General features: G+C 43.2%; 1 long non-coding RNA gene, 1 other non-coding gene and 1 pseudogene across 2 annotated transcripts; all 3 read right to left on the bottom strand.

Annotated features, from left to right (window-relative positions):
* Positions 1-5,916: 5,916 nt before the first annotated feature.
* LOC112299282 (uncharacterized) lies at positions 5,917-16,747 on the bottom strand. Its single transcript, XR_002974254.3, has 3 exons — positions 16,536-16,747; positions 6,984-7,104; positions 5,917-6,355 (listed from the first exon to the last, which is right to left on the bottom strand). It is a non-coding gene; the product is annotated as an uncharacterized lncRNA (long non-coding RNA).
* Positions 9,419-10,040, bottom strand: LOC112299279 (large ribosomal subunit protein uL11-like; annotated as a pseudogene).
* On the bottom strand, positions 13,790-13,923 carry LOC112299665 (U11 spliceosomal RNA). Its single transcript, XR_002974267.1, has one exon. It is a non-coding gene; the product is annotated as a U11 spliceosomal RNA (small nuclear RNA).
* Positions 16,748-16,765: the final 18 nt, after the last annotated feature.

Here is a 16,765-nt window from a genome sequence, read left to right as displayed (position 1 = left end):
TCACGTAAAGCATAATGATGTAAGTTTTAAAAGAGATGATGCGTGAAAAGTGATCAGGAAAATTCCTGGGACCAGTAATGATAATTAGCAACTATCAAGACCTTTCTGTATGGCCGGGTCCTGGGGAAGATGCTTTTGTCTCATAATCCTCATGAAAACTCTACTAAGTAGCCAGTTTTCAGTTTTACAGATAAATGGGAAGCCAAAAGAAGTTAACTAATCCCTCAAGGTCATACAACCTGTAAGTGGCACAAAGAGGATTTAACTTTAGGCCCTTTGTTTCTCCAGAATCCATGTTTATAACCACTAAGATAGTTGCGGTGGTTATAAAAACAAACGAGGTGGTGGTGTGCAGACACTTTTTTGAGGGGGGGAAGAGAATTGCTTCCCCATTTTGCCTCCTGTGAATCATATCCCTGCTTTCTATTCTCTGTCTTGAGGTGACAGGGAGTTTTACAAGTTCTTGATTCAAGGACAAGTGAGGCAGCCCAGGAGTAAACAATAGAACTGAACTGGGAGTGGGGGGCGGGTCAGACAAGCCGGATTCTAGGCTTAGCTTTAGCAGCTGTAGATATCAGGGCCAAGCCACACCTCCCTTAAGCCTTGATTTCTTCACCTTGTCAAATAGAGATGATTTTCCCACTGTGCCCACCTCTCAGGGCAGCTTCCAGGATCAAATGAGGAGGCTCAGTACCCATGCACTAGTCTGTTATGATCAAGGACTCACACGTTAGTAGATGATTCTGAATGTGATAGGGCCTGGTCACGACTGGACTCTTGACCCTTGTGAACTGTTCCTAAAGGGGCCATTTGTAACTTTTGATCATGCACTGAACATTTACCCCAACCTTGCCTTTCATAAGCTCTTAGTCCACCTTCTGCAGAGACAGAATTGTAAACCTATAGGACAATACTGTGTGACAGGTGTTATCCTAGAGTTATAAACAAAGGGAGGTTTAAGTCCTCTCTGACTGTACTGCTAACACCCAGCCCCAGCCCAGGACTTGCCTGGACCACTGCAGTACTTTCCCAGTACTGAGCAGCCTTGTCTACCCCACCCCCAAATGCTATTCGCCTTAGGCACTTAAGAGTAATCTCTTAAAGAGGTAAAGTTAAATGTGACTTCCCTGTTAAAAACACTTCAGTAGCCTCCCATCACACTTAGAATAAAATCCAAACTCCCCTCTAGGGCCCCACACATGATCTCCTTCCTGCCCTCCTCTGCCTACCCCCCACTCACTGTGCCTTCCCTGACTCCCAACTGAAAGTAGGGTCCCCAGCCACATTCTTCTCTATCATTGCTGCCCCTGGTTCCATTAGGGCATCTGTTATGTTCATTTGGGAGACTATTTCAGGGCAAAGACCACATCTGAGAGAACTTCCCTGCCATGCCCTACTTTTTTTCAGTCTGCTTTTCTTCATAGACATTGCCACAATTTGAAGTTCCCTAGATGATTTATTTATCTATTTTGTGTCTTTATCATTTACCCCACATAGTATTTGGAGCAGTTTGGTGCACAGCTGTTTGTTGATTGACTGAATGAGTGAATGATCAGAAAAATTACAAGATACGGACTTGAGAGGAGAAAGACCAGGAAGAGAAAGCTGTGGGGGAAACTGCTGTGATCAACCAGGCGAGAGAGAGAAAAGGCCTCATGTAGGGCGGAGCCAGAACACATCAGCAGCGTTGATGTACTCTAGACACAGTTCTAAATTTGAAGCAGCTGGTGTTAGTGACCAACCAAATGTGGGGGGTGAGAAAGAGAAAGGGACAAGGATCCTCCCCAGTGAAAGAACAAAGCAGGAAGAGTTGGTTGGGGATTGAGGGAAAGTAGAAAGATGAGTCCGTTTGGACTTGTTAAGTCTGAGGTATTTGAGGGACATCCAAATGAAGGTGTTCAGAAGGATGTTGGATTGACCAGCAAGAGGCCGGCACTGGAATTTGGGATGGAACCACAGAGGTCAAGAGTAGATGAGGCCATCCAAGAAGAGTGTACAGAGGGAGGGGGCTAGAGACCCAAACTTGGGGAACATTAAGACTTGAGGAACCTGCAGGGACCAACCAAAAGTCAGAAAGGTTAGGTCCCTGAAGAGAGTAGAGAGAGGAAACCCAGAGAGCAGTCAGGGAGCTTCCAGAAGAAGGAGATGGTACCAACAATGTCAGACATTGCAAAGATCTGGCAAAGAAAAACAAGCTACTGGATTTGGCAACAAGGATCATTCCTGACCTTTCCAGGGTGGGATCACCTCTGAGGTTGAGGAGGAAGCCAGATTGTGATGGATGAAGTAGTAAATGGGAAAGGAAGTGGCAGAAACAGCAAATGGAAACAGTTCTTTAAAATATTTTTGATAGTAAGGAGGAACTAAGACAAAGCAACAAGGTAATTATTTTAAGAGGCAAAAAATCATGTGAAGGCTTTCCTTTTTAATTTTTTTTCACTTAATTGTTTTCTCTGTTAATTACATGTTGACTGTAGAAAATTATAAAGTGCATAAAAGGATGGAGAAGCAGAGGAAAAAAAAACACTTTTATTTAACATCTAGCATATTTCCTTTCAATCTTTTTCCAATGCGTTTTTCCTTTACCTAGATGAATTATCTTTTTTTTAATATATTTATTGATTATGCTATTACAGTTGTCCCATTCCCCCCCCACTCCACTCCATCCTGCCCACCCCCCTTCCTCCCACATTCCCCCCCCCATAGTTCATGTCCATGGGTCATACTTATAAGTTCTTTGGCTTCTACATTTCCTACACTATTTTTACCCTCCCCCTGTCTATTTTCCACCTATCATCTATGCTACTTATTCTCTGTACCTTTCCCCCCCTCTCCCCCTCCCACTCCCTTATTGACAACCTTCATGTTCTAGTTGTTTGCCTAGTTTGCTCTTGTTTTTGTTTTATGTGTGGTCGTTAATAACTGTGAGTTTGCTGTCATTTTTACTGTTCCTATTTTTGATCTTCTTTTTCTTAGGTAACTCCCTTTAACATTTCATATAATAAGGGTTTGGTGATGATGAACTTCTTTAACTTGACCTTATCTGAGAAGCACTTTATCTTCCCTTCCATTCTAAATGATAGCTTTGCTGGATACAGTAATCTTGGGTGTAGGTCCTTGCGTTTAATCTTGGGTAATGTAATTATGATGTGCCTTGTTGTGTTCCTCCTTGGGTCCAGCTTCTTTGGGACTCTCTGAGCTTCCTGGACTTCCTGGAAGTCTATTTCCTTTGCCAGACTGGGGAAGTTCTCCATTATTTGTTCAAATAAGTTTTCAATTTTTTGTTCTTCCTCTTCTCCTTAGATGAATTATCTTGACAGTGCAGTTCCGTGTACACTTTTTTGTCCTAGTAAACACTGTCCCCTAAGCACTGAAGAGAATTCTACTTCTTTCTTCCTTTTCTTTTGTTGTTGTTGTTGTTGTTTTTAAATATGAGAGTTGAATGGCCAGTCTGGTTCTGTCTTCCCCTCTAGCATTCTTGGAGTCTCTCTGACATCTGAGCAGACAAATTTTGTTTGGAAAATAATTCTGTTCATTTTGGGTGAATAAAAAAGCTGAACAGTAGAAGGGCCAAATATAATTTTGGTGGCAGCTGACAGGGTTAAGAGAGGACCCAGTGTGTTCAAGGCATCCAAGGCCCCTTTTGGTGAGATTCTGGGTCTCAGCTGGGCATAGACCCACAGTGGCTGCAGTGAGTTTGGAAATGGCAGGGAAACTGAAGGGTAGTGACGCCTAGGCCTGCTGAGAGCTTGCTAGCTGCCAGATATTGCTCTAAGCACTTTAACGAACTATAGAAATGATCCCTGAAAGTATAGTCTTGAGGCACTTTAAATCTATACAATGTCCTAGGTCCTGTTATTAACCCAGTTTAATATGAGAGGTTAAGAATTTTCCCAAGTTCGTGCATCCATTTATTGGCTTGGATGAATTTGAACATAGGTAGTTGCACTTAAGAGCCCAAGCTCCTAATTATCCCTCCACTATGGATCTTATATCCCTGGCTACACATAGAAACACTTGGGGAGATTTTATAAAACACCCATCCAGGGTCCCATCCCAGATGAAGTCAGGTGGGATCTCTGAAGGTAGAGCCCAGACACGAATATTTTCTAAAATGTCCCTAGATGACTAATGGCCAGCCAGGTACAAGAACCGTGGCTCTGCTGGCTCTTGAGCATATTTATTCCATGCTAGTGATAGCAACAGCAACAACGATAATGGCTAACACATACTAAGTGCCATGCCATTTTAAACACTTTATATTAACTTATTTATGCCCCACAAGGTATGTACTAACAGTGTTCCTATCTCATACAGAGGAAAACTGCTTGTACAGTTGGTAAGTGGTCGAGCTAGTACTAACCACTCTGATTTTTTTGTCAGATTAAAGGGAAAAGAAACTAGCATTGCTCAAGCCCCTTCTCTGTGTCTGCCACTAGGAACTTTCCCATAGCTGAAATTCCAAGTAGGGAGTGCTATCCCCATTTCCCAGAAGACACAAGGCAGGCTCACTGAAATTAAGTGGCACCTGGTTACATGGCTGAAAAGCCAAAGAGCTGCCACTCCCAATGGTCTGTCCACAGTCCAGGCTCTGGGTCAGGTCATTTTTCCTTTTCTAGGGTGCCACCTTTTGCCCATTCCAGAGTTTGAAACTCTAGTGCTGCCAGGACCAGGCCTTGAGTGGAATCTGCAGCAGTCCTGCTGGGGTCCGACCAGTCCGTCTGGAGGGGCAGCAGCTCCTTTACCAGCCTGCCATGGCCTTCCCAGGACCTTGGCCCTGTGTGGCCAGACTATCCAATTTGGAAGAGGAGGTAGAAATCCTGAGTTTATTTGATATCTCTGAATTTATAAATATTGATAACCAATTTAAAAAAAATTTAGAACATTATCCATCCGTGGAGAACTATGGCCTATCAGTTCCCTGGTGGCAGCCCCTGGTCTCTCCTGCCAGGTATCTGCTTCTAACCTGGAACAGTGTTGCCAGCTGCCTGGCCAGCCACTGACTCTGCAAACTCAACATGTTCACAACCAAAATCATAGTTTCTGTCCCTACCTTTCCTTAGACTCTACTCTGCCCCCAACACTGAACCAGTTTCTCCTCTTGTCTCCCTCACCTCCAAGACTGTCACCCTCATCACTCAGTCATCTCCCAAGATCCCTCTAATGCCATCTCCTCTCTGAATTCCAACTTGGGCTGGACCACCATCATCGCCTGCCTCTGTTACATTACAGGCAAAATGTCCTAATTGGTCTCCTCACTTCCTGTCATGCTGCCTTCTAGTCTTCATTCTTATTTTCCTTCTTTTTACTGAATTTTTGGGGATGACACTGATTAACAAAATTATACAGGTTTCAGGTGCACAGTTCCATAACACATCATGTGTACACTGTACTATGTGTTCACCACCCCACAATCTTCATTCTTGATTCCTCCAACGGCCTCCTTCTCCTTAGAATTAACCTTGAACTCCTCATCGTGGTCTACAAAACCATAGGTGAGCTGGCATTGGGATTGTCTCTTGACTCCTTTTGTTTTTGTCACTCTGCTACAGCCTCTCTAGACTTCTCCAATTTCCTCCAAAACACATTTCATGGCCTTTGCCCTTGCCATTTCCCCATGGAATCCTGGAATGCTCTTCTTCCAGTTCTTCAGCTGGCTCTTTCTCATCCTTTAGGTCGTAGCTCCTGAGCCAGGCCTTTTCTATTCTTGCTGTCTTCAGTGTGTCCCTTCTCAGTCACTCTCACATATTTCCCTTATAACCCTACTGACACCTGACCTATCTTGTTCCTGGTTTGTATTCACTTCCCTCTCCTCCCCCATTTCCCCTCCTTTCCACCCTATCTTCCTCTCTACCCCTCACTTCTCACCCCCGCAACACATACACACATACACACTGCAATGAAATATCCCTGAGAGCAGGTACAAGGTCTATTTTATTAACGACAGGACTACAGCCTTTAAACATTGCCTGGCATATAAAAAGCAATCAAAAAATTTGTTTATTAAGGACTGACTGCACTTGTGGGTCTACCTCCCCACCCCACAGTCTACCCCACCCTCTGGCATCACATTTTCAGGAGCCAGCAGCCATTAGCAGATGGAGAATGAATCAGAAAAGGAGGCAAAGAGAGAAAAGGAGGAAGTTCTGCCAGTGGGTGCAAGGAAAAAGTTTGAAATGAATCTAGATACAGTCAAGTGAATCTACCTCCTCCTCAAACCCAGCTCCTTCCTTACCCACTGTACACCACCAGGACCAAAATAAAAGTCTGGTTTTGGAGTCAGAGAGGACAAGATTCAAGTCCTGATGGCTCTGGGACCTTGGATTAGTCTCTGTCTTGGCCTCAGTTTCTTCATCTGTAAAAGGGAGATGGTAATGATACTTCACTCACAGGGGTTTATGAAAGGTAAACAAGAACTTAGCATACACGAAAGAACTTAGAATAATGTCTGGAATGTAGCAAGCACTCAAGAAATGCCAGCTGGAGGCCCTAGTCTGGTAGCTCAGTTAGAGTATCAGCTGAGTACATCAAGGTTGCCAGTTCAATCTCTGGTCAGGGCACAGACAAGAAACCACCAATGCATACATCAATAAGTGGAACAACAAATTGATGTTTCTTCTCTCCTTCCCTCCCTCCCTCTAAAAATCAATAAATAGCCCTGGCTGATGTGGTTCAGTGGATTGAGCACCAGCCTTCGAACCAAAGGGTCTCTGGTTCGATTCCCAGTCAGGGCACGTGCCTGGGTTGGGGGCCAGATCCCCAGTAGGGGGTGTTTGAGAGGCAACCACACATTGATGTTTCCCTTTCTCCCTCCCTTCCCCTCTCTAAAAATAAATTTTTTTAAATCTTTAAAAAAATGTTTTAAATAAAAATCAATAAATAAAATTTTTAATCATTTGATGTCAGGGTTTATTTCTGGACTCTATTCTATTCCATTAGTTTACGTGTCCGTATTTATACTACCACCACACTGTTTTACTTACTGTAACTTTCTAGTAAGTTTTGAAATCAGGAAGAGTATTCTTGCAACTTTATTCTTTTTCAAGAGTGTTTCAGCTATTCCAGATTCCTTTAGATTCAATTTTAGAATGGGTTTCTCAATTTCTGTAAAAAAAAAAGTGTTTAAAAAAAGGATTTGTATAGAGATTGCATTGACTCCACCAATCACTTTGGCTAGTATTGACATCTTAATAATACTAAGTCTTCCGATTGATGAACATGAAACATCTTCCCATTTATTTGTGTCTTCTTTCTTTCACCAATGTTTCATAGTTTTCAATATACAACTTACATTCCTCCTTGGTTAAGTTTCACCTCCTTGATTAAATTTATTCCTAAATATTTTATTCTTTTTTGTATTACTGTAAATGGAATTTTCTTAAATTCTTTTTTGGATTATAAGTGTATAGAAACACAATTTTTGTGTGATCATCATTTCCTGTCTGTGGTCACTGATCCCAATATCCCAGATATGGACCAATAGGGGAGCTCAGTGGCCAGGTTTGGGTGGTTTTAAGAGAGGAGCCACACTTATTCAGCTATCTGAAGGATGGAAACTTCCTCTTGCCCTCTGACAAACAGACACTCTCTTCCCTCCACCCTTCAAAATGCCAAAGCTTTGTGGCCTTTCAAAATCCATCTCCCTGAACAACCTCCCCTCCTCTCACCCACCTGCAATTAACCCATCCTGTTGGGAGCCTATGATCTTATCAGAAGGAGTTTCATTTTAGTTTCAGAAGGTTCTGCTTCTTCCTTATAAGTGGTATAACATAGACTACCTGTAAAATAGGAAGATTATCCTTGTCCTACTTAGGAGAGTACAGTCACCTCTAGAACAGACAGGAGCAGGCTATTTCATTTACTCCTCTTTGCATATCCAAGGACACAGTAGGTGCTCAATATATAGTAGCCAATGTAAATTGTATATACACCAGTAATTGTGTACAGTAATCATAAATTGTGAAGTGCTCTACAAATACGGATTGAATGCCTACTATGTGTCAGGTACTATACTGGATATCAAGTATGCAAATGGTATACAAGATACAAACAGGTTTCATGCCTTCACATAGGTGACATTCTGGCTGGGGAATATAAATATTGAACAACTAAGTTTACAACTAATTCACTAATAATTATTATGACATTTTGCAGAGAAGTTCATACACTATGAAAGAGTATAATAGTGTGAGGAGCTAACCTAGTGAGGGGTGGGGAGGTCAAGGAGGGCCTACCTGAGGAAGTGACATCTGAACTGAGACATGGAGAATGAGGAGTTAGCAGCTTTGGGAGAGGGCAGTGGGGGAGATGCTGTTGAGAAACAGCATTTCCAGGCAGAGGAAAGAACTTCCTGGGGGCCCTGAGGCAAGACAAGTAGTGACTTCAAAGATACAGAGAGAAGACTAGTGTGGTTGGATCCCTGAGAACAAAGATGGTGGATCCATTGCGGCTTACAGGATGCTAGCTCAAGCTGGTTAGGAGCTGTTGAAGGGTTTTGAATGAGGGAGTCATGGACATGATCAGCTAACACATAGAAGCACAGTGTGCAGGAAATCTGCTAAGGTCAAGTTTCTAAATTAGAGAACTTATTCCATAAATTGATTTTATGTTCTCAGGCTCCTAATTAGGTAAACTTTTCTCCTTCCAGCTCTTGATTTTTTAAATTTTTCCACTCTTGATTCTTTTAAAAAAGCTTCATTAAAGTATTACTTACATACTATAAAATTCACCCATTTTAAGTATACAACTCTCACCATAATCTAGTTTTACAACATTTATTTCCTTTGCCCACAAAATATTCCTCATGCCCATTTGTGGTCAATCCCTGCCCCCACCTCCAGCCCCAGACAACCACTAATCCTACTTTCTGTCCCTACAGATATGCAGTTTCTGGACATTTCCTATAAAAGGAATCGTATAATATGTGACCTTCCAAGTCTGATTTTATTTTCCATCATTTGTATTCCAGTGACTATATATCCTCATAATCTCTCTAACCTGTTCATGTACTTCATTTTTAATAAGAAAATATGCATAAACAAAAGGAAAAAAGCTTCACTTTCCCAATAAATCTTCCCTAACAGATTTCACTATAATTGACATTTTTCTTGGGTGCTCTGTGCAGTCAGAGCAACTCATTCCTGTAGACCTGGTCTCATTCCTTGATACTTTCTAGTTATGTGATCTGAACCTCCCGGAGCTTCTGTTTTGTTACCTGTAAAGTGAACATAATACTACTACCTACCTCACTGATTTATAGGAGCTAATGCATCTAAGTGCTTAATACAGGGCCTGGCACTTGATAAGTGCTCCATAGAAGTGAACCATTATCATAAATTCTTCTGTTTCAAGATTTTATTTTATTTACTTATTGTGGTTGTAAAATAATCTTTAACTGAAACATTTTCCTTTGCAGTTCTTAACTAGCTGGGCACTCCACGGCACCACTGCTGATGTCTTCTATGGTGTCATGAGGGTGGCAGCCATCAGCATTGCAGCCCACAGACTGGGCAGTCACCGGGACCTCTTCAATGGCTCCAGAGTCCTCTAGCTAAAGATCGGTGACACATCTATTGGGCAATGTTGACAATCTCATCAAAAGTGTTATTTCCACTGTGTGTAATGTGGGTTTTTTTGCTCCTTTCTGTCTCGTGGTGGTTCTGTGAGGGCTTTGATGATCAGGGCAGAGGCAGAAGGCACTGCCTCAGTCTGGGTCTGTCTGTTCTGAATGGTCAGTTTCACTGTGATCCTCAGACCCTTCCAGTCACCAGTTGTTTTGGCGATGTCATCACCAACCTTTTTTTAGAGACATCCCAGGGGGCCAATCTTGGGGGCCAAGGCAGATGTGGCACTGATGTCCCCACCAGTGCACTTCAGGTATACAACTTTGATCTCGCGGGGGTCAAACTGCGGTGGCATGGTGGAAGCAGCTAGTGTCTGCTAAACCCAGATTCAAGAGGACCAAAGAAAGTTGCACCTACACCTCCTTCAAGCCTAAAGCTGAAAGCTGTTTCAACATTTTATTTTTTAAATATATTTCTTTAAAAAATATATTTTATTTATTTATTTTCAGAGAGAGGGGGAGGGAGGGAGGGAGAGAAACATTAATCAGCTGCCTCTTGCACACCCCCAACTGGGGACCCAGGCATTTTCTCTGACTGGGAATCAAACCAGCAACCCACTGAGCCACACCAGCTTGTTTCAACATTTTAATGAGTACATAGTATTCCATTGTGTGGATATCCCATAGTTGGTTTGACCAGGCTCTTCTTGCTCTTGACTTTGGAGTCCAGGGGCCAGGAAACTATAGCTCCCTGGCTGTTGTCTGAGAACCCAAGGATGGTTTTCACATTTTTTTTTAGATTTATTTATTTATTTGAGGGGAAGGGAAGAAGAGAGGGAGAAAAACATCAATATATGATTGCCTCTCGTGTGCCCCCAACTGGGGACCTGGCCCACAACTCAGGCATGTTCCTGGCTGAGAATCGAACTGGTGACCCCTTGGTTTGCAGGCCGACACTTGGTCCACTGAGCCATACCAGCCAGGGCAGTTTTCACATTTTAAAAGGTTTGGGGGCGGGGGGAGTGAAAAGAGTACTTTTGCCTTCTGGGTCAGGAGGCTGAAGTGTAGAGACCTTCTGCAGCCCTAGAATTACCTCCTCAGCCAAGTCCCAAATACTTGTGGGAAGGAGAATTCAAAGGAGACAAATAGGGAGGTCCTGTAACTTATTGACCTGAGGCCCAATGCCCTGACGTCAGCAAAGCCCTGGGCCTGGCCTGGTCTCCAATGGTGTTGGGTTGTTAGTAGACAGGTACTGCTGGCTTGGAACATTTTTCTTATCTTTTACTCTGCCTGAATCCCCAGAGAAGGCCCCACATTCCAAACCACTCAGACGCAAGAAGGATTTGCAGTAAGAAGGGAACAGAGAATAAGAGGTCCCCACCTTGGGCTCAGACTCAGATGTGGAGAGTGCACAACTCACTGTTTGACTGCATCATCCTACCACTCTCCTATAACCTGGACTGACTCTATGTAAAGTGGAGACAGGCAGGCAGGACAAATGTCATAACCCTTGTAGCAGTTGCTACCAGCTTTGTTACCCATCCTCCCAACAAGAAGACCTCAAGACATGTAGGTGCCTACAGGGATCCAAGGAAAAGTGGGAAATCTCTAAACAAACACCGGACTTTGCATAGCTTCTCTCTGTACACCACTTTTGCTATTCTGGTCTCTCTGCATGGAACAAGCCTAAGTGTTACTGATTCAAAGTGCATGTTCCCAATGCTTCAAAGACCAATATTCAAAATGTCAGAGTTTGGAGTAAGGAAAAGTTTATTGATCAAGAAGGTGCCAGCTCAAGAAGATGGGGGGCCTTAGGGCTTTTTCAAATCCATCTTAAGAGAGCATAGAATTCAGGCTTCTTTTATATCAAGGGAAGGGATAATAGGTAGGGCAAGAGGTGTGTGAAGACCTCAGACATCTAAGTGCCTACAGGGATCCCAGGAAGGAGGTGTGAGGGGGGAATCTCTAAATCTCATTGTTCCCAGTGCATTGGCCCCTGTTAATGTGGCTTCTACAAATCTTTGCCAAAAGCTCAAGCCTCAAGCAGAGTTTCTCTAACAGTTGGTGTATCTATAGCAGGAGCTATTTGCCTGAAGGCCAGGGGGAAATGCAGGCTAGAATTAAGATAGAGACAGAAAGAGCAAGTATTTCACTCTGTTATAGTTTTCCCTTCACATAAAATTGCTGCTGTTTCCTGACAGGGCCCACCTGGCCAGGCATCCCTGCATCCCACCCCCTTCTGCTTCCAGCCACTAGCTGGCGCTGCTGAGCCAGGCCCTGCTTTCCTGGTCCTAGCAGGCTGGTGTCTCCCTTAACTTCTGGTCCCCAACAGGTACCAGCAGTATCTGAAAGAACAGATTTCCATCAAGACCAACATCCCTTTGATCCTTCATAGGAGGTGAGGCTGACTGGAATGAAATAAAACTGGCAGAATAAAGGTATTGTAGAAACATGTGCCTGACCTATAAAGAAATTCTGTTCCAAATGACATATATTATACAGTTTCTAATGAGAGGAGGAACTTATTTTCATCATCGTTTTTCATTTGTTTTTTTTCATGTTTACAATTTTTCATTTTTCCTATTTGGGTAAAAGAAATAATTTTGATTACATCAGCTGAATTCAGCCTGTAAAAAGGATGTTAAGCCCCAGCTGGTGTAGCTCAGTGGATTGAGTGCAGGCCTGTGAACCAAAGTGTCACCGGTTCGATTCCCAGTCAGGGTACATGCCTGGGTTGCAGGCCAGGTCCTTAATAGAGGGTGCGCAAGAGGCAACCACACATTGATGTTTCACTCCCCCCCTTTCTCCCCTCCCTTCCCCTCTCTTTAAAAATAAATGAAATCTTAAAAAAAAAAAGGATGCTAAGTTGTGGGTAAAATATGCAAATCAAGAAAAATATATTGCACAAATTCTATATTAAAAAAGTAAAAGAATACCATTTCATGATATATGACGATTATTATGAAATCCAAATTTCAAGCCCTGGCCAGGTAGCTCAGCTGGTTAGAGCCTCATCCTGATATTCCAAAGTTGTAGGTTTGATCCCAGGTTAGGACACATACAAGAACCAACCAACGGATGCATAAATAAGTGAAACAACAAGTCAATGTTTCTCTCTTTCTCTAAAAAATCAACAAATAAAAATTTTAAAAATAATTAACAAATTTTGATGTCCATAAATAAAGTTTTATTGAAACACAGCTATGCCCAATTGTTTATCTATCATCTTTTGCTGCTTCGCAACAGAGTTGAGTGCCTACCAAACATGATATGGCCACAAACCTTAAAGATACACTGTCTGGCCTTTTACAGAAAAAGTCTGCTAATATCTGCTGTGGGTAATTTTTTCATTTCTTCTGCTTTATTAAAAGCACTGCAAGGTACATCCCAGCCTCAGTGGAGTCTTCTGGCTTCCCTGTGTCCCGCCAAGTGGATGCTTTCACTCTGGCCATCTTGGCCTTTCTTAGACTGCAGCACATTGTCCACCCTCAGGGCTTTGCCTTTACTTAAACAGTCCTTCCCTCCTACTTTGCGTGACTGTCTCCTATTTATTCTTTAGCTTCAAAGTCTTTGCCTCAGGAAAGCTTTCCCAGACATCCCACTCCCAGTATATTCCATGCTGTCTTCCCTTTGTCTTTCCCTTCACTAAACTTAAGCCTTGTGAAGTCAGGCACTGGGTCTGTTGGTGTACACTATACATTTACCGTTAGGATGAATGCACCCTTACTGCTAAATACCTTAAACATAATTTTACACAGGAGGATACATACTTAAGACATGGAATATCTGTTGTTGAATTGCTCTCTAAAAAGGTTGCTGCTACCAACAGTAAGAGTGCTACTTAACTGGAGTTTTAAACTACTGCCTCTATTTTTAAAGGACAAAAGTTGTGGAAAAAACAACTCAGCTTTAAGAAGGGATGTGTGTCCGGTAAAAAGAGAAGTTTTCAAAGTCCAAGTTTCACATGACGATTCAAGATATCGCTCCTCATTGCACAAAGCGGTGGTCTCTTAGATAAAGCTAGGGGTTAATTTACTTAAATCTAAATTTCTCCAATTCTGGCAACAGTGAGCTGCTCCAAAACTTGTGTTTCAAAAAACATGTGTATATATATAAAAACGCCAATAAAAAATTAAAAACGAAGATACGAGCACCACTTCCCTTCCACAACAAACAAAAAAACTCTCAAGCAAAACACAGGATCTTTTATTGAAAACCTAGTTTGTTAAGGGCGCCAGGACCAACGATCACTAGCTGCCCAAGTACCAAAAAATTATGCTTCCGAAATCTCTTGATGTCGATTCCGCACGTAGAGCAATCAAGCTGCCCTACGTGTGCCACTCACGACAGAAGCCCTTTTTGCCTAACAGGCAACGACAGCAGGGTGGCAGTCTTGGCGAATACCTATTTAGGTATAAGTGAATAAAAGAAAAAAGAAAAAAAAAGTGTACGCAGGTTCCCATCCCATGCTCTAGAAACTGAGGAGGAAATTTCCAGGCCTCCTGGGCTAGAGGGAAATCTTTATAAGGAGAGTATGATTTGTCTTTTGATTTTTATTTAGAAGCAAAGGCAAAGCGCTGAGTTGATATGCAAATAGCGCAGTGCTTGCTGGGAAGGTGCGAGCGCAGGGAGGAGGGGCGGGAAGGAAAGGTTACCGGAGGGAACCAAGCTCTACACTGCAGGGAGCCGCTCCTGTCGTCCGCTTCGTAGGAAAACCCGATTCTTAGGGGGTGTGAGTATCTATCTGAGGAAACTCGAATTCCCCCCACCCCGTTAACATTTAAAATGCACTAACTTGTACCACTTCTTGAAGCCGCCCCAGCACGCGAGCACTGGAGGCACGGATCATTGTTAAGAGGAGCGAAGCTGCCCAGCCTTCACCATCACAACTGATTAGCAGTATGTGGGTGTGTACATAAGGTGGAATGCTATCCGCAGCACGTTCAAGGATTGAGTTAGACATCAAAAAACACCTGATAAGAGGTGCCGGATAAGGTACAGCATGATACCATTAAGGAAGGAGAAAAGCAATACTGCGCTTGGAATGATGCAGATCTTTATCAACAGATATAAAAATAATTGAGTGAAAAAGTGTTGAATAGGTAGTACTGCATGACACCAGTAATGTAATAAAGAGCACACACGTGTGTACCTAAGACCCTAAGTGTTATACATTTTCTATGGCCCCATATTTGTATTTATTAACTTAAAACAAAACAAAAAGCCCTGGCTGGTGTGGCTCAGTGGATTGAGTGCTGACCTGTGAACTGAAAGGTCATGGGTGGGATTCCTCCACACACACACACCCCTCCCCGGTCAGGGGTCATGGGACAGGTCCCCAGTTGGAGGTGAGCATGAGGCAACCAATCCATGTTTCTCTACCTCTCTCTCTCCCTCTCCCTTCTAAAATCAATAAGCAAGTCCTTGTGTGAAGATTAAACATGTATATACAGATTGTTAAGCATTTTGCTTTCCTTAATATAATAATTTGTGGAGGTCCCTGACCTCTACAAAATAGAAGCTGCAAGAGAAGGAGTCATATAAACAGCTTACACTATAATAGGAAGCAGATGTGTAATAAAAACTGGTGGAAGCCTAGGTATGTGCTCTGTCAACTGTGTCTGTTGGGCACTCCACCAGTCATTTCCTAAAAACAAATCATCTGACCTCTGCTCCACCCTCCAATGCCTTCCCATTGCACAATAAATAAAATTCTGTGTCCCCACCATAGACTACAAGGCCCTGCCTGAGCTGACTCCTGCATACATGTCCAACCTCACTGCCTGCCACTCTTCCCATCACCTATTAAGCTCTAACCAAGCTGGCCATCTTGGTCCTTGAATAAATTGTTTCCTGCCTCAGGGCCCTCCATCACCCAGCTATCTAAATCTAGTTTATTCTGGTATTCTTTCCATTTACACTTTTGTGTACTTGCTAAATAGTGTTTCCCACTTCAGATTGTAAACACTCTCGGGGAGAATGTTGTCTGTCCTATCTACTAACAGATACCCAGCAAAAAGCTTGGCACACAATGAACAGTCTATTTGTTGAATGAATGTACATTTAAACTGGGTCTTAAAAAGATGGAATGCAAAATTTAAAAAATGGTACGCTAGACTATTGGGAGAGTAAAGACGACAGTGGCAGGGAAGTAAGACTAGGAAGATGGGGAAGGGGGTGGGTGGAGGTGGAAGAGGGTAGAAGGGTGAGAAATGCTAACGGAAAAAATAAATTAAAAAAGACTAGGAAGATGGCTTGGAGCCTAATGGTGAGGGGGCCTCCAATCTGTGAATTTGGATGAATGACAGTACAAGGGTGGGTTGGGAATTTGGTGGGATGAGGATGCGAAGATAAGAAGACTGGAAGGGCAGGTTGCTGCACTAATCCAGGTGAGAGGCAACTCTTGATTCCTGCGGGCAGTTACAGTCACTTGCTTTGGAATGTCACAGACCTTTTTACATTCCTTTATGTTTCATCATTTTAGTGTGGGGACCTGGGCTCCAGAAGGGACTTAGGCTGGAAGTAGGTCTTGTTTAGATACCTAGCATCTGGTAAATGCAGCAGTTCTCGCTAAGTATTTTACAGACGAAATAACGTAAAGAGTCAGTGTAATAGAGGACAGGTTCAAGGTTTGGAGTGAGAATTCTAAGTTCGAGTTGAGACTCAGAAGTTATTAGCTAAGACCTTGCTTTATAGCTCACGGGTTTCCTTTAAACCATAAAATGATTTATCGGAGGTGAAGAGCTTGACAAAATTCCTGATACTAAGCGCTCAATTATTATTATTAATTGCCAATTCACACGCACAACCGGTCTCTCTTGTCCCTAGGTTCTTGTGCTGCCAACTCCACTGTTGGTTCCAACAGGATACGTATGGGGTGCTGCTGTCCCAGGTGATTATCCCCGTCCTGCTATCACCACAAAGGCACCAGCCAAAAATGGCGACCTCTAACCCATAAGAGGACGTCAATTACCGGTCATGGTGGCGATACACACGACAGGCGGAGTCGGGAAGAAACAGCTAGGGCAGAGTTCGTAAAGCTCCGGTAGAAGGCGCTGAGCCCGCCCACGTTTCCAGTCAACACCAGCATGAAAAAGCTCCGTCGCGGGAGCTCGGCAACAACCCAGGACAGCAACCACGTGTCGTAAGGCTATATGCGTCTGCGCAACTCAAGCGCGCGCCCGCCGGCCGGAAGAGCCGCGC

This window comes from Desmodus rotundus, chromosome 3, assembly GCF_022682495.2.
Source record: "Desmodus rotundus isolate HL8 chromosome 3, HLdesRot8A.1, whole genome shotgun sequence".
Classification (NCBI taxonomy): Eukaryota; Metazoa; Chordata; class Mammalia; order Chiroptera; family Phyllostomidae; genus Desmodus; species Desmodus rotundus.
The sequence above is the reverse complement of the archived record's forward strand: the minus strand, read 5'-3'. Positions and strand labels throughout refer to the sequence as shown.